Genomic DNA, 20339 nt, shown 5'->3' on the forward strand with positions numbered 1-20339 from the left:
CTTTTACAACTTCACTCTCTTATCTCTCGTCTTTAAGCAAGTTACATATTCACTTTTAGCTTTTGATAATTAACAACTTTAACCCTCTCCTTGATAACACATGACTATACTTTCTTTTATCCTTGTCTAAAATATTTTTATGACTTTACCCCGCAATGACCGACACACACTATTTTTTATGTTAATGATGTTAATGCTACGCACATAACGTGTGAAAAAAGTATACAACGTGTAATGTCACGTGCGGGTACCACAAACTAATGTCATCATCGTACAATGTAAACACAATGCTCATATATGTTACACTCGGTTATATTGGATACGTTGAAACATTCGTTTTCATATGGTTAACACATCACATAACGTGTTGCCAACTATAAACAACTAAGGAGTTGCAACCACAACGCACGGCCTATTGCAACAACCTAGTGTATATGAAATGGTAAAATTAACTACATGTCGCGTGCGGGTACCACCTCATCTATTTGTTTCTATTGTGGGTATCATTTTTTTCCCTGTGTATTTGAGATGCATATTTGTTGAAGAATGCATATTGAAATGCATGTTGTCAGGTGGTGGGGCCAAAGGGTGAGGGGTTGGGTGATAAATTAAAAAAAAACCTTTAAATATATAAACCTTTAAATATTAAAGTAAAAAACTAATAACTAAAAATAAATTAAAATTTTCAAATTTCAAATTTTTTAAATTTTTATCCATCAAAATAATTTATAGGATTCTTAAATATTTTATTGAAAGAAACAGATAGGTAATTAAAATTAAATGTAAAAGGTGGTGATGATGTGACAAATTTTTATGTGTTTTTGTGTTTTCTTATTGGGTGGGCTTTTGGTGTTTTTGATGGGTGAGTGTTTTTCTGATGTGCCAGCTAATTGGACATGTTTTAGGTGTTTTTAATGGGTCTTATTGTGAATGCTCTTGCAACTTACAAACCTGGTTACAAGACTTTATTGAGTTTTTATTTTTCAAATAGTTACAAACTCGGTAAATGATTTTGTAAATACTTATTAGTTCATCAATTTTGAATATCATTTTTTTTTTGGAATCGATAAGTATGTAAAATAAAATAAAACAAAATATGAGGGTAAAAATATTTACGGGTTATAACGAAATTCGTGTACGCTTTGATGTTGGTTTGGACCATGTCTAGTTTTTAATGAATAGTTTGGTTGGGTTGGGTTGGGTTGGGTGTGAATAGGGATGGTCTTAGCCCATAGATGAAAACAATTTCCTTCTCTTTGAAGTCCAATACGAATGAATGGTCAAAATTCAAAAGTCAAAATTCGTTGCAAGAACCTTTTGCCCTCCGCCCCTGCCCTTTCTCTATTTTGGTTGCGGGCAATATGAATGAGAATGAATTTGAAATTGAACCTTAGAAGTCTGTATGCAAAGCATTTTATGTTTCTTTATTTAGAAGCTATGAGTTAAGTTACAAAGAAAAAGCAATCTTGAGAGTTTGCTTCATTCTTCCTGTCTTCATAATTTTTACATGCTATTTCTCCTTCTCATGTATAGTAAATACACTTCATTTAGCCTTATAGTAACAGCTTTCCTATTAATTTCACTCTATTATGAAATTCTTATATTTTTATAAAACTAAAAGTTTTTTTAAAAAAAGAAGTGGATTAACCCAACTTAATTATCCCTTAATTTTTATTTTAATGACTCTATTATCAAATGACCTTTTATGAATGTTCTTACAGGTAATATTAAGGGCATGTTTGGCTAAGCTTTTTGAAACAACTTATTGACTTATTGGCTTTTTGGAAAAGTCAGTATGGAGTGACTTTTTTGAAAAGTCATTTTTCGCTCACATACGAGCTCATTGCCAAACATCATCTAGAGCTTATAACTTATTAAAAAGTCAATAAGTCAATAACTTGTTTCAAAAAGCTTAGCCAAACATAAGTTTCGCTTAGGTGACTAGTTTAAGATATCAAATCACCTTTTATACATGTCACAAGTAATATTAACTTGGGCTTGTTTAAGAAGGTGGACTGGGCCCAATTAAAGCAGCCTATGTGACTCAAAACGTGAATCATTTATATTTGAACAATTGAACTACTTAATAATTTAACCTAAATAAATACTACTGTCTGTGTTACTACTGGTTTCTTGGATTCAAAGTAGAATAGAATGTCTGTTTCTTTTTCACATGAACTTGTAAATATAGATCGAATAATTGGGTGCCACCTAACATTCGTTACTTCACCTGGAGAGCAGTGTAAGGAAAAATAGCGACCCTTCTCTCCTTACAGGCTAGAGGAATCACCCTGCATTCCTTGTTGTGCACTAACTGTGGAATTCATAATGAGGATCCAGACCACTTACTTGTCTCTTGTTTGTGCGCAAATATGGTGTGGTGGTCGATTTGCACATGGTTTAAAATCCCGGTGATGGCAAATATATCAGCAGTAAGAGGCATGCTGGAGGCGTTAGATGGATAAAAAAATATTTGGTGCAAGGAAGAAACTCACTCATGTCATTTTCCTTGCTTTTTTATGGAAAATTTGGCTACTGCTACATGAAAGAAGATTAGAAAATAAAGCTACTTCTGTTCACAAATGTGTGGACGATATAACGGAGATTTATTTCATATGGGTGATAAACAAATCCAAACACAACACAACCTGTGGACGTGGGACTCTTGGCGAAATTTTGGTTCTTTAAGAATACATAATTTATTAATGTATTATGAATTTACATCGAGATAGTTGGTAAACGGGCAACAAGCTGCGCCGCTACCCCTTTTTGAATAGCAAAACTAAGCCTTTTAAAAACTACGTCCATAGATCTCGGGGTCATAACATTACTATGCATGACCCTTTGAACTCGACTAAGTAGTTCCACAGCCTCTGGCGCCAGAAAACCAAAAGTATCAAAAGCAAATGGGATAAACATGTGTTGGTTGTCAAGGCACGCTTTCTCATGTTTGGTCACTTTACCCGAAGCAGCCTGACCCACCGTAAATGCACTACCCCTAGGCCCACAAGCGGGGAAACCCCTGTTAGATCCACACAGGCATGTTTTCCTCCTACCCATCCAAAGACCAGAATGTCAGCTGGTCGAAGGGTAGATCTCCCTTTTGTTCTGTTTATCCTCATGTTCGTCACAAAAGTCAGGCGTATCTCAAGGAAAAGCTTTTGGCACATCTTTTAGTAAGGGTTACATTTTTATGAACTGTTAACATCTCAGAATCTAGTCTTTTGAAGGCATCAGGTGTTTCTCAAGGAAACGTTTTTTGGCGTATCTTTTTGTCAGGGGTCAATCATGATGTTTTTAACTACTACTCAACAAGATTCATATAAATATCCTAATCTCATGCATTCGTTTTCCACAACTGCTGCTATAAATTCTAGTCTGCAATTGCTATTATAAAGTCTTGGTGCAAAAAGATGTTGGGTCGCATAATGCTAAGGGTCGAGTGATTCTCGAATCTACACCAGTTTCTGTCACAAATTAATCTCCGATGGTAATACTTTGGCTGCAATCCCAAACTGATTCTTAAACCGGTAGCGTGCAGTTCATGTGCAGAATGCCAAACCAATTCCAAACCATCGGTTTCAATCGGTTCGTCTTATCATCTGTTCCAAACTAAAACCGGTTCGGGTCGGGTCTTCGGTTTAGGGTTGTATCTCTAGTTCCATCCGCTTTTTTCTAGGTCGGTTCCCACATTTTATTCACAAGAGTTCGTGTATTATAGTGGCTATTTGTTAATTCATATAATTCAATTATGTATTCATTTTGGTACATATAAAAATAAGAGCAAAAACATGTTGTTTTGGAATAGGCCATCAATTTCAAAGTATTGGGTTAACAGTTAAATGCATTTCAAAGTGGATCAGACCAAGCCCACCATACAACTTTGTCATTAAGTATTGGGTTAATAGGCTCACAATTGTGTTGAAGGTCTAGTGCTCCTCGAACTCCAAAAGTTTTATGTTATTCTTCTTAAACGGAAATCTTGAACAATTAGGGTGAGCAATTGAGTTAAATTGTATGTGTAAGTCTTGATAAAAGGTATGTGTGAGTCTTTATCTTATTTTCTATAGCAAACTAGGTTTAAATAAATTCGCCGTAACGCGGTGAATTTCTTTTGTTATTTAATCTGTGTTTACATGTGTTTTGAAATCACTACGGGCGCATTGCGAACGGAACAGCTGACAAGAATAAAAGAAAATGTATAAAAAAAGACTAAAAGATAACCGAAAGAAAATCAACCAAGAAAGTTGTATGGTAATGATGTTAGTTGTATGAAACCCATGGTCAAAGATGAGCAAATGGTTCTGGGTACCGGTGCCAAATTTGGCGAACCGAAAGATCTTAAGTACCAATTCGGTACCGACTTTTAGCGTTCCTGGTGTTGGTTCACTACCGTTTATTACTTTCATATGCTGGTACTGTAACCGGTATTTTCGGTATCAGTACAGATTCTGTATCGGTTGGCACCGAGCTCATCCATACCCCTGAAACTAAAAAAATTAAAAATAAAAAATTGAAGAAAAAAATCAACAACAAAAAAAAAAAGTTGTACGATACCGTTGTTCGTACGGTACCCCTGATCAGGGATGGGCAAATGGTACCGGGTAGTAGCATTGAATTTCCCGAACCAAAAGATTTCCAATATCAATTCGACACCAACTTTTGGCGTTTTCTATAATAGTGCGGGTTTTTACCTTCATGTACCGACCGAACAGGACCATACCGGTATTTTCGATACAAGTACTGGCTCGATACCGGTTGATATCAAGCTTATCCCTACCCATGATATTAAAAAATTAAAAAAATGATTAAAGTTAAAAAGTAAAGAAAATAACCATTATTATAGAAAAAACTATATATTTGTTGTAAATCAACGGTCTATTAGCAACCAATATATAACTCTAATAAATATGAGAGAACAAGACTATAAAGATCATGTAGAGAACAAGAATATGGAAAATAAGAGAACATGAATTCTTATTCATTAAGATACCATCATGCAATACATAAAAACCTATATATATTGGGTTCTTACATAATACAAAGAAAATGAAGAGATGGGAGTTAGGATGTGGATAGTCACTTTAGTATAGTTTATTTATTACACTCCCCCTTGACTATCCACGTAATAAAAGAAAACAATGTATTATACATTTGGTGTTGTTGCCTCGTTAAAAACCTTACTAGGAAAACCCAGTGGGACAAAACCTCAGCTAAGGGAAAAAGAGTGCAACGTGTATTTTCTCCACCTGATACTTTTGGATCAGGCATGTTACCTCATTAAAAACCTTACTAAGAAAACCCATTGGGATAAAACTTAGTTAAGGGAAAAAGAGTGCAACCTGTATAATGCTCCCCCTCATTTTTATATGTATCCTATAAGTGACTTAGGTCCGGCATCTTTGAAACTTGCTCAAACCTCGTAATCCATTTATGTGCAGCTTGGTATGTTGCTTGATCCATTAATGTCAAATCCTTCAACGAGCATTGATGTATGATCTTCATGTGAAATTTTAATTGCCTTCACTTGTAAGTAGATACCATAAGATCCATGAATATGTTTTGTTACATTCCCCGCACTTACAAAACTAACCAAACTTGTTGATGGGTTAGTAAAATATGAATCCATATCTTTTGTACCTTAAGGGTATTAAAATATATGTTTTACCCATTACATTATCTCCTCATTATACACGAGTTATATCTTGTCAATGAATTTCATGACATGTGTCTGTCTATAAATACTAGCAAGATATATAATTCGTATTTAACTATGGTACTTCTGGACCAATGATCTTTACTTCTCTGATAGGAGATGATAAGAGTCATTTTCTATACCAACTACTTGGTCATCATAAAATGTATGTATACCATAAGCTTTGCGCGTATGAACATGTCCACCATCTTGTATTATGATTGATGGACAATAATAATACAAATGCTTATTCTACATATCAAGCCATATATTTGCAATACCATCTTTAATTTGCAAATTCTTCCTTTAATAATTGAGCTCATTTTTATCTTTTCAGGAGATTCAATGATATCATCAACATATATTAGAATACTCATAAACCTCATGTTGTTCTTTTAATGAAAACAAATGGATTCACTACAATTTATGTATCTCTCTTTGCTGAGCTCATTAGTAAGTCGATTATACCACATTTGAATTGACTATTTTAGTCCATACTATCTTTTTTAACTTTATAAATATACATTCTCATACTCCTTTCCACTTTGACCAACAATGTTTGTGCATACACTCTTTAGGAGTGTTGACACGTAAACCTCCTCATTGATTTTATGCAAGGATATCTTAAACACTTGCTTCATTTGTAAAATCCATATTGTACCATGCTTATACATTGTGTACATTGAGATACCATAATTACTAGGTGCACATTTTCTATGTATCTTTATTGGAGTATTGGTGCACAATAATTACATGCATAAGGTGTTTCAATTAACCTCTTAAGCACTCAAATGCTTTAGGATACTCATGGGGAGTTCCAGTTATATTCAATTCAATAACATATACAACATGTATACGTATTCAGATCCGAATTTAAATAATAATCATAATATTCTCGAGAACTTATTTTATATAACTTAGTATCAAGTGATACATAACTTTCATACGACGCATGTCAATTCTCTTTTATATATTACCAGACTAATAAGATATTGGAAAGTCAAAACATCCACCACGGGAGAATATGTCTCCTCATAATCAGTCATAAGTCTTTGCAAAAATTCTTGTGCCACCAATTTTGACTTATATCACTTAATTTGATTATCACATGATTCGCGTAAAAGACACATTTGTATCCAACATATTTTACAACTTCAGTTGTATGGACTGTTGTTCCAGAAACTTTCCATTTCATTAGAGAACTAAACTCTGCCTTATTTGTGTCTTTCTATTTTTGGCCAATCATTTCTTACTATTCATTCATAGGCAGATCTTAAATCTGATCCTCATCATTTAATCATTTTAAGTGCTACATTATATAAAAAAATATCACGACGTCGATTTTTATTTCGATTCCATACATATCTTAGACATGATACAACTTATCGAGATCTCTTTATTTCCAGGTACAGGTACCTGAGGTTCTTCTTGAACCATCATGTCTATTGTCTCTTCTTTAGATCTTATTACTATAACCTCGATTTGACCATCTTAATTACTTGCTCCAATTTTCGAGGAATTTTATTATTGGAATCGACTAGTCTACCACGCTTCAGGCGTGCAATAGACTCATTACAAAATATGTGGTTGTCCTCTTGGACAAATATAACTGGAGCATAAGCAGTTGATTATGTGATTTACTTAGTCACTCTATTTAGGTCAGTGAACTTGTCTGGTAATTTGTTCTTTAATATTGGTAAATGAATTATACTTTAAATTTCTAGTTCATAGTTTATAGTATGAGGATCAAGATGACATGATAATTCATTTCACTTTTCACTTTCCAACTGCTTGTTATCTCCCCCTAATGTTGGGAACATTCATTCACTAAAGTGAAAAACCAATGAGCCATAAACAAATTTCTCACAAATGGCTTTAAGTATTCAATTATAGATGATTATTATACCCAATATATTCTTAAACTTTTTAGAAGTCTCATCTTTGTACGGTTTGGTGGATGAGTTTCAATATATGTCGCACAACCAAAATCTTTGATGAGACATTTTTGGTTCCTGACCAAAAACCAATTATGTGGGGGGAACTATAACTTATTGGCTTGATGTGAATTGATGATACTATATATAAAATTACATATAGCTAAATGAACTTTTGCTCCTCTCATGATCATTGGCTTTGTAACCAATAGTAATCTGGATTAATATGCTTGCTATCACATTAGCTAAGCCACAATCACACAAGCTTCAGGTTGTGGATTTGATAACCATTTAGACGATGCATCGATTTCAAAATACTAAATGGTATCATGTCGGGATACACATATTCCCTTATTATTTCCAAAATATTTAGGGATCTAAACCATACTTTAGTTGGTATATCATTAACTTCCCTTGAGAGCAAATATTGCATGCACTTAACAAGAATAATCTTGTAGTTCTTCATTAAATTTCACATCATTATCGACTCGGTGTGGTCTACCGATCATGCCAATTAATCAAATAATCATTATTCATAAAATTTTGATTTATGATCAATATCATAATATGTGAGATAACAATGTGTTCTTATAATCACTCCCATAATTCCTCACTACAAGTTGTCAATCTCATTGTGACCATTATTACAATTTTGATAGTCGGTTTCATTATTAACTTGGCTATCTTACAACTTTTGATAGCAGGATCTCATTAGTAACATGATCAGCATTATAAGTTTCTCAATTACATCCATCATCCCAACATTTTCAAAGATCTTATAAGCATATTCACTTCAAGGAATGATGTAAACCAACCAAGTTTCATGGTTTGGACAAACGGATATGAAATCGTTTCAAAGTTGTTATCCTTGTTACATAATACTGCTACTTTAGCATATTTGAGAACGACAAATGAAAACTGTTTTATCCGATTTTACCTTGTAATCTTCTCTTTGCATTACTCCATAGAGAAGTAATTACATGTCTGAATCATATAAGGTCTAACATCTTATGACCTTCTACATACTCAATATGAGATTTAGGGAGTATGACATCTCGGGTGTCATGTCTAAACTTTTGATTCCCTTTCATGGGAGATATTAAATCAATTTAGATGATCGATTGAATACTACAAATGAGTATATGATAACATATGAAATACACAATATAAAATAAAGTCAAATTATATATTACATGGCATCTTAATATAATATGTGACCACATAAAACAATTCACAATATGTGACCACATAAAAAGTTGGTATGAAAACTTTATGAAATGTTCATCACACTTAAAAGCAAATATTTAAATCATATGTATTACCTGTAACCAAATAAAATTTTCACTTTTGATAACATCATTTACGATAGAAAATTCATTAATTCTATTGTATCAATGGTTCAATCATCTCTATCGAAATCGACCACAAGACTAAAAACGTTTGTACAAAATAATATTTGTATGAAATACAAATTCATATGTTGAATCAAAATATTAATAACATTACTTGTTAATCTTGATCTTGTAGTAATACCTTATTTTTAAAGCACTACACCATAAAAACCTTTTGTATTTCTTAAATTTTGTGTAGTATTTATAATCATACAAACCACACGTTGGAGCACTTATCTAAGATACTTCATAGTATACTTTGGAACATAAATGCATATTTATATAATTCAAGTAGAAACATAAAAAGTATTTTAGCACTACATTAAACAACTAAAAATTTCACGGTAACGCTTACTATTTCATGATCCCTTAAATAGCATTTGAATTTCAATTCCATTATTTATCAAGACTTATAAATCTTTAAAATGGTGTAAAAACAATAATTACCATATAAGAAATATAATTTTCTTGAAAATCATTTACTAACATTTCAAACCCATGTGTATACTAACATATTAAAAGAAAACATAACAATTGACATTTAGTGATAAACTAGAAATGGCCGGGAAGTATTAAAACCTATAGCTCTTTTATATTTCAAACAATTAATCCAAATATGAAATTAATACACATTAAGGAAGTTACAAATATGAAATTAGTAGTTATTATTTATTTATTTAAAAGTCATCTACATCTAATTGTGTAAAAGTCTTTTGGCATGCTATATATTAACAATGACTAATGAAAACAATTAATTACAAAGTTATCTATATGTAATTGTGTAAAAGTCTTTTGGCATGCTATATATTAATAGTGACTAATGAAAACAATTAATTACGATCAACATTAATATTTTATTTTCTTTTACAGCCAACAAGCAAGCAAATTCAGTTAAAGGAATAAAAGGGACTTCACCTAGGGTTTAACAGAAAAAGTGTATATATTATGTCCATGATCGAGTATCCAATCAAAGAAACTTTGTATATAACAAAGAGAGAAAATACTTACACCCGGATTCAATTAATTTTCAATCTTCTTCGTATATGACACTCGATTCATGAACACTAGTAAATAAAAAGTTAAAATAACAATATTACAGTAAGATCAAATAAAACCGATTCATGAACACCGATAAACATAAAAGTTAAAATAACAATGGTTACGGTAAGATCAAATAAAACAAAATTGTTAAAGATGATTACAATATATGTGGAAAATCTCTTTTCATGATTCTTATTAATAATATTAAGTATATTTGGACATATTAAGAATTTTTAACTTGTATATTCACAAATAATACCAAAATAATGATTCTATCCAAATCATTAAAAACAATAAATATTAAAATTATAGTATGCAACTTTGATAACCGTAGTAGTACAAAGTGTGGATCGTCAAATTTATATAATATTTTAACTTCATTTACCAAACATAAATATTCAAACTAATCATCATGACAGATCTCTAAACAGCCTAACATGAAATACTATGTTAAGTTAACAAGAATAAATTATAAAAAAATCACATGCCATTCGTTTAAATAAATAGAGTTGATTTGTGGGACACCACACCACATGAAGTATAACTCAAATCAAAATACGATTTTATGATTTTATTTTTTAACCACTAGAGTAGACAAATCAATTGACTTTAATTTCTACACAATACATTCTACTTTTTATTATTTACCTTTTTAAATGCCGTCGGATATATACATATAAAAATGCAATGCAAAATTTCAAATAGCGGCATGCACATGTTTAATATATCATAATCTAAGAGGATTTTATAAGGTTACCTTTTTTCTCAAATGAGCATCCTTTTGCAAGGTGTGGATTTCACATCATCCAGAAAAGTGACCACCATGTTTACAATCCTTACAGGTGATTCGGGTTTGTGTGATGTCGCTAGCGGCTACAAAAACAAGGCTTTCGAAAAACACCGTCGTGCTAATAACGTGTTGTAAATCAACAGTCTATTAGCAACCAATATATAACTCTAATAAATATGAGAGAACAAGACTATAAAGATCATGTAGAGAACAAGAATATGGAGAATAAGAGAACATGAATTCTTATTCATTAAGATACCATCATGCAATACATAAAAAACCTATATATATAGGGTTCTTACATAATACAAAGAAAATGAAGAGATGGGAGTTAGGATGTGGATAGTCACTTTAATATAGTTTATTTATAACAATATTATATTAAAACTACTGTTCATTAGCTTCTATTTGTTATAGTATCATGCAATACATAAAAAACCTATATATATAGGGTTCTTACATAATACAAAGAAAATGAAGAGATGGGAGTTAGGATGTGGATAGTCACTTTAATATAGTTTATTTATAACAATATTATATTAAAACTACTGTTCATTAGCTTCCATTTGTTATAGTAATAATAATAATAATAATAACTTTCATTCCTCTATCTTAGAGGGAAATTGTTAAAAGTTTGATTTATTTGATTCGACTTGGATGATAACTTTCTCTTTAATGAGGCTTTGAAGCAGCTACAACGAATGGATCTCGCAAAATGTAAGTTTTTCCTTTTGTACTTAATAAGCAGATTAAGCTGAAACTTTGCATACACACCATTTGATTGTTGCCTATTTCTTTTTTAATTCACTTATTTTTTTGTTGTCATTTCTCAGTAAGAAGTAGTGCACTGTATATCTTTGTTCAAAGATCAATGCCTTTTTATATATACTAGTGTTATTAAATCAGCGCGTTGCGCGGTGGGTGGATATCTGTTCGTTTAACTACGGTACTGACACTTATTATAGCAATCAATAGAGAAAAAATCATGATATGACCAAAAATATACCAACACGGCGGGAATTTGATCGGTATCGGTTTATTTTGTTATGCCGCCTACACTCGTTACAACAACTCATAGAGAAAAAAATCTTGATATGATCAAAAAATACTGACACGTGAATTACATCGATAAAAAACAAACACAAGTTACATAAGATATATAAAAGAACCACATAACACATATAAAAATCACTAAATAACATATATAAAAAAACCTTTAAAACAAATATAGTTACTATTCATTTACTTTGTCTATCAATAGTATACAATAGTAATAATAATAATAATAATTAACAAAAGGTATGTGTGACTTTTTATCTTATTTTCTATAGCAAATTAGCAATGGTGTAATCATAATTGAGTTAGGTACTGTAGTTGAAGATTCAAGTTATGTAAATCACGGATATAAGAAATTAAGAATGAAATGGGAATTATTCTTGCAATAAGGTTATACACTTCATTAACAAATGAGTAAATTACAAAAATCGTCCTTTACATTGACATTAAAATACAAACTATATCCTTTATCTTTAAAACGTGCAAAAAACGTACTTAATGTTTGCAAACCCTTGCACATTACGTCTTTTGACCCTAACTCAGTTGATTTTCATAGTTAAAATATGAACAAGTGGACCCCATGTGAGGTCAAATTAGTCTTTTTACCCCTATATTTATATAAAACATTTTAAATAGATATTTTAGCTATTTATTCAATTCTCTCTCTTTCTCCATCTATCTCTCGCACATAGTTGTTAAAAGCCATCGCCTCTTGCGCCTAGGCCCATTTTTTAGGCGAGGCGAGTCAGTTGTGCTTTAAGCCGAAGAAATTGCGCTTTAATTCTCCAGGTGATGGTTTAGGCACACATTCCGGCGAGATTCCTAGATTCCGGAGAGTTTCCGGCCAAATTCTCTAAATTCCGACAAGATTCTAGCCAGATTTCTTCTTTTATCCAAGGAAAACTACTTTTCTACACTAATACACTAATATTTTAAAACTTTTTGTACTAAATAGATGATATAAAGTGTTATATAATAGATTTTGGTTATTTTATTTAAAGAATAGTATTCTTTTTCTAATACATAACATATTTAAAAAAAAAAATCATTATGTGCTTTATTTTTCTTAGGCCCTCGTTTTTTTTGCGCTTTGCGCCTAGGCCGCAGGCAAGACCTATGCGCCTTGAGTGCGCCTAGCGCCTTTAATAACTATGCTCTCACACACACACTCACCACCACCTCCACTACTACCACCAGCCACCCCCACCATCACCTAACCTAACCACCATCGCCCGCCTGCCACCGTCAACCTCTCCCATCGCAACCGTTACACAACCACCACTGCTGCCATCAAACCACTACCATCAAATTTAACCATGAAAACCCCCTTTTCAAATTAAAAACCCTAATCCGATATGAAAATTCGGTAAAATTAGCTGATTAACAATTACTCTAATGTTACCTTTACATGATAATATACTAATGCATTAAAGTTGAGCAGGTTCCATTACATGATAATATACTAATGCATTAAAGTTGAGCAGGTTCCATACGGTCTTGTCTATTTTCTTGCCTTTAATATCTTGTGCAGATATTTCTGGAATGCTCAACTAGTTTTCTTAGGCTACATGGATTGGGGATGATTCTTCAAGGGAGGATGATCCGCCACGTCATCGCCACATCACCGTCCTTGGTGTTAGTGCATTCATCTGTCGACTTCGTCTTGTATCGAGTCTTGTACTAGATAGGTTAGATAAGGGCACGCTGTACGAGAAAATAGCAGAATTAGGTGTCAAATAAGGTGTTTAGTCATTTCAAGCGAAATCATAAGTTTAATTCCGCTTGAGTGTACAATGTGGAGATTTCGCTTGAGTTGTTGATTTCGCTTGAGCATGTTCAAGCGAAATCAGGAGCCCTATATATACGAAGTTCAAGCGAAATCAGATTAGAGTTGTGACATTTGTGATTTTAGATACCGAAGTGCTGCCGATTTATCCGGGGGCTATAATTGTTGTTATTTCAATCAGAATCAAGTGTTAAAGTTAATTACAAGCTATTTCTAAGTCAGTTTCTTAGTTTCCGCATCTGATACTGATCAAAACTCCTCCGAACGACTCGTTTGGGTCAATCACACGATCCTACACTTGGGAGGATGGTCAATCCCACAATTTTAGTGGAAATGGAAGGATGATCCTAGATGATCCTATCCCACCACTATTTTTTTAATATTCCACTATTTTTAACATTTAACAAATAAATTAAGAAAATATTTTCATTAATTTTAAAACACAATACATAAACTTAAAAAAATATAAACTTAAAAAAAAACATAAACTTAAAAAAAATCCTAATAAGTTAAAAAACATAAACTTAAAAAAAATCCAAATAAATATTAAAAAAAGCTACTAGTCTTCGTCCTGCATGTGGTCGTCTGGTTCGTTTTGAGCGTTGTTCCAAATGTACTCCACCAAGTCCGCTTGTAGATTATTATGTGTGTACTCGTTACGTAGAGAGAACATGTTCAAATCTTGTTGTTCCAAACTAACTGGAACAGAATTTCCACGTAGACGAAGAAGATGAAGAAATGGAAGAAGGTGAAGCCATGGTAAATTTTGAGAGAGAGATGTGGTGGTAGTGGGTAAAAATGGTATAAAAAATGTTGAGTTTATATAAAAAGGGAAGAGTGTTTATAAAATGTGAGAGAGATATGAGATTTTAGTGGGTGAAAAAGTGTGAAAAATGGTGTCAAAGTGGTGAGTATTTATAAAAGTTGGAGTGAATTTGGTATAAAAAAAATGGTCGTTGGTTTATTTAATTGAAATTGGATTTTTTTAATCAAACGGTCAAAAGTCCTCGAAACCCACAATGTTTTGTCATTTTGTGGACCGTCTCAAACGGCTAGAGGTGGACGGTCAAGACGGGGACGAAGGGGGGCGGCACGGTGTGTGGACCGTCGCCGGCTCTGGATGCATCGAGGACTAACCTCATACCGTCCAGCCTTGTGATATGTAGTCATGTAAAGAATGAGTATTAAATCATTAAAAATGTGATTATCAAGCTCAGTTAAATACCAAATGATATGAATCCTCAGATAGTGCTCAAATCTTTCAAAGATTCGCCTTTTAACTCGGGAGGTGGAATAGGCGACCGGTAGCAAGGAGGCTCCCAAGCACATACCCGTGAGTTTCCAACATCCACAAGATCCTGAGATACGTAATTAACTCAGAACCGAAGCAAATAATTCAGGGTGGGTTTTCATATTTGGGTTTTTAATTTGAATAATGGGTTTTTATGGTTAAATCTGGTGGTGTGATGGGTGCAGTGGTGGTTGTGTGATGGTTGCAGTGGGAGAGGTTGACGGCGGCAGGTGGATGTGGTGGGTGGTGGTGGTTAGATCCGATGATGGTGGGGTGGCTAGTGGTGGTAGCAGTGATGTGAGTGTGTGTGAGAGAGGTGGAAGAAAGAGATAGAATTGAATAAATAGCTAAAATATATATTTAAAATGTTTTATATAAATATAGGGGTAAAAAGGCTAATTTGCCATCATATGAAGTCCACTTGTTCATATTATACATATGAATTAAAAGTGATGATAATTAAAAGTGATGATGAATAGTACACAACAATTTTTAAGTATTTTTTTTAATTTTTAATAGTTTTTTTTTTTACTATTTGATTTGATTTATTATGAATAACCTGTGTTATATATTCTAAGTTATTTGCCCGCGACATTATGACAGTACGTTACCATGGGCATTGGATCAGTACGATTTGCTTCAATACAGTAGAGGTCCGATATGCACTTGGTATAGAAATCAACAAATGTTTTACATCGATCAAAAATGATAAAAACAAACACTGGTACCGGCACCAATATTGTTCAAACGGTATTGATCGGTTTAGATTGTCACGGTATTGGTATTGATATTCATTTATCGTCGCATACAAAGTTGTAGAAATTAAAACTTCTCTAAACCTGAAATCCTAAAAATGAATACACGTACTGGTACTGGTGTTATGTGGTACGATAGCGTAGCGGTAGAGTGTCAATTTATCGAAAGAAAAGACAATAAAAATAAATACCAGTACCGAAACCAATGTTGTTCGTTCTGTTTCGGTTAAGTTCACTAAGGTAGAGGTACTATATCCGTTATTAAACAAGAAACCATAAAAATGAATACATACCAATACCAACATTTTTCGGTTTAGTCATGTATGATAGTGATACGACGTTAGTTTAAGAAAAGCAAAAATAATAAAAATAAACATTGGTACCGATACAGATGTTGTTCAGTTGGTTTTGGTTCGGTTTGGTACGATAACGACACAATATATGTTTTCAATAAAATATATATCTCAATGTTGAGTAAAAATAAACATGGAATGCAAACCAACCAAACTAATATTACTAAACAACATCAGTACCGATGTCAATATTTGTTTTTAGTGTTTCCGATTGATGTAAAGTTTTCTCTTTCGATAACTATAGCGATTGTCAATACCGTAACAGAAAAAATAGATATCGACTAAATTTTCGCCGCGAAGCGCAGGATAAATTCACTAGTTTAACTATGAAAATCAACTGAGTTAGAGTCAAAGGACGTAACGTGTAATGGTTTGTAAACATCGACTATATTTTTTGTACTTTATGAATACATATAGGGTCAAGTTATTCTACAAAGACTTCTAATTGTAAGAAGTGTAAGAAGGATTTATAGAGTGACTAGTGTCCAATAACCTAAAACTAAACCCACTACATCACCACCAAAAACCTAAACACCCACCCCCACCCCCACCCCACCCCACCCCACCACCCAAAAACCTAAACCCCCTCCCCCCCCCCCCCCCCCGGGCAAAAATGAAAAAAAAAAACTATACCTCACCAAAAAAACCCCCAAAAAACCTAAACCCCCCCCCCACCCCCTCAAAAACCTAAGAAAAAACCTAAACCCCACCCCCCAGAAACCTAAAAAAAATCTAAAAAAAAAACTAAACACCCACCCCCACCACCACCCAAAAACCTAAACCCCCACCCCCCACCCCCTCGGCAAAAAAAAAAAAAAAAAAAAAAAAAAAAAAAAAAATTGGGGGTGGGTGATGTGTGTGGGGGGGGGGGTTAGGTTTTTGGTGGTGGTGGTGGATGTTTAAGGTTTTTTTTTTAGTGGGGTTTTTTTGTATAGTGGGTTTTTTTAGGTTATTGGACACTTGTCACTCTATAAATCTTTCGTACACTTCTTACAATTAGGATCCTTTGTATTTGATCCTAATCCATATAAAGGATATAGTTTGCAGTCTGAAGTTAATGTAAAGACGATTTTTGTAATTTACTCTTAACAAATTTTATCTTTTTATATATAAATTGAAATTAAGAACTGAGGTCCTTTTAAGTGGCTCTGGGTAGTTTACTAGATGATTCTTGGATCAGCTATGCAAGGTCTCTCTAAGAGTACAATAAGTCATGCATGTTTATAGCTCTTAACACATCTATTCGGGATGGTTTACAAAATTTGTGTTATTTGACTAGCAATATGATATTTTAACTCCAATCGATTTGAAGGCTTTATCCGTTAAAAAAATATAAATTTGACGTGTTTATTTGTAGCTGCTTTGTTATAGTATGGTTAAAGATATAATATAATACAAATTGGCCTATTGGGGCGTCTTTATTTTTAATAATCAATGGATATTATAAAAAGAGTAAACTGCAATTTTACCTCCTGAGGTTAGGGGTCATTGACATGTCTACCCCCTAAGGAAATAATTGCAATTTTACCCCCCCACTGTTTGCTGTTATGTCGCAACTTTACCCCCTGCCTCAAATTTGTTGACTAATCTGTTGACTATGACTTGAAATGACTATAATGCCTTTTCATATTGACGGGTGGTCCGTAGGACAACCCGTAAGACCTTTAAATAGAATAAAATCCCATATTTTATCCGGTTATTTGCGTGAATTAGGTAATCACAAGATATTGATTATGCAGGTGTGAAAGTGCTCAAAACACGAGTTTTAGGAAGTTTGGATGGATGATAGAAGTTTGAAATAAAAAAGATGAAGAGAGCAAGTGTAGAAGGAGAAACAAGGAGAAGAAGGCCACTCAGGACTGTAACCTATGGCTGGGAGCCGTAGGTTACGGTCACCAATGTTCCAAGAAAATGCTAGCCGTAAGACAGGAGAGGAGCAGCGTAAGACCCAATGCTCGCCGTAACCTACGGCTGGGGGCCGTAGGTTACGGCTCCTGGTTGACTGGTGTAATCACGCTGACTGCCGTAAGCTACGGCTGGGAGGCGTAGCTTACGGCTCCGACTGATCTAAAAATGTAACTTCCTCATTTAATTGCCATTTTGAGGGGATTTATGATGACTTATCATTTCCAATCGGTTATGCTTCACTTGTGAACGAATTGGGGAGCTTCATGGAGACTTTTTGGTGGGAAGAACATCTGGCAATCATTAGTTTTTGGTCTTGGATCTTTATGAACAATAATATTTTCGTTATGATGTTGATTCGAGCCATGTGTGGCTAAACATTTATGATCGTCCTAGATTAAAGGTTTGCTTGAGACATTTTGTATTTGATTTCTTAATTTCTAGAATAGCAATCCTTATCTTTATGGTTGGTTTGTTATGGTGTGTGATTGTTTGTTAGTAGCTTGTTAATTCTTATGTTCATCTAGTTTGAAACCATACGTTCTTGGTGCCATTGGCAATCGAGATATCATGGGTAGAATTAGGATTGGGTAAGGGTTGATTGATCATCGGGTAACAACCTCACGTTCTAGGAATCTGAGTACTTAGTTCCCTTTCATCACTGCAAGTAATCACACATGAGCTATGTCTATGTAGTTCTTTCTAGTGGAATGATAATATGAATGTCGAAACAAACCGGAAATCTAGGATGGTCATTTGTCTCTAATTTGCTTACAACCAAACTTTTCTCTTGCAATTTACTTAGTTCAATTTAGTCTAAAACCAATTCACTCACATAAACTCTTGAATTTTATTTCTTTTGCAATTAGATTAATTTAGTTAAATTAGACAAACTTTCAAATAAAACATATTCCACAAACTCCCTGTGTTCGATACCCACTTGCCACTATCTATATAGTTGTTATTAGGATTAAATTTGATTGTGACCACGACATCATGTCAAATTTTGGCGCCGTTGCCGGGGAGTAGTGCGCAACGTGTGTTATTTTTGCTTTTCTTAAGTTTGTTATTTTTCTGGTTTACGCTGGGTGTGTTAATGTGCAGGTATTTACAGGTGCATGCGTACTAGAAACTCTCACAAGCTTTCACCATTGGCATTTGATCCGGAAATTGAACGAACTTTGCGAGCAAACAGAATTTTGTTAAGGGAAAACACAATCAGCAGTTCACCAACAACACCAATTACACCGATTACACCACTTCGATACATGGATCCACCACCACCACCACCACCCACTACGGGTGAATCCACCTCATCATTTATACCAACATCCACTCAACCTTCACCAAATACCACCATTCCACCAAATACTACCGAACCCACCATACTTCAAAATGTCACATCAACCAACACCACACAGCCCATTACTACACAAGAAGAACCAACCATCACATTTAACCCTTCCACTACTATACCACCATTATCCCATTTCTTCCCGGGTGCGGGTCCGTCATATTCAAGCCATACCATAGCACCAATTTCGTCCATTTTCCATGCTACACCGTTTCGACCATCAAACCAGTCGGGTTTCCAATACTCGACTCTTCCATTTGGGCAATCGTCGGGAATTCAAAGAGATGGGTATGATGAAGGATTTGAGGAGTTTGAGGGGTATGATGAAGATGGGTATGCTTACGGAGGTTATGGTGATCAAGGAGAATTCGGTTATGTGCAAAGTCAATCGCAAGGGATGGCAAGTGTCGGTGGAATGCCACAACAACAACAACTCATACCACAAAACATTCGGCCAAGACCAAAAGGGCCACAAATGCAACGCCCTATACCATTGCAACAAGTCCGGCCGCAACATGTGCAACCACAATTTCAAAGACCACCTCAACGCCCACTAATGCCGCAACAACAGTTTCAACAACCAATTGCACCACAAGGGCATGTGCCAAGGCCAATGGGTCCTATTCCCCCAAGGGGTAGGTTCGGTGTACCAAGGAGGCACCTTAGAGAAAACGTGAGGGGCATCGAAGCACATTTTAGGCCGTAATCACTCATAACCCTTCACCGGTAGTCATTCCTCACAATGATCAAGGGAGGACATTTGAAGTGAGGACCAACTCTTTGCAAAGTTCACCAAAATATAAGGGGTTAGCAACGGAGGAGCCTTACTTTCATTTGGAGGCTTATGACTCAATTTGTAACACTCTTGGGAGTCAAGGGTTCTCGGCTGACGATATTAAATTGGTATTATTCCAATTTTCTTTGGAAGATAAGGCGAAAAAATGGTTCTACACATTACCTTCAGCATCCATATATACATGGGGGGAAA

Source organism: Helianthus annuus, chromosome 13, assembly GCF_002127325.2.
Source record: "Helianthus annuus cultivar XRQ/B chromosome 13, HanXRQr2.0-SUNRISE, whole genome shotgun sequence".
In the NCBI taxonomy this organism is placed as follows: Eukaryota; Viridiplantae; Streptophyta; class Magnoliopsida; order Asterales; family Asteraceae; genus Helianthus; species Helianthus annuus.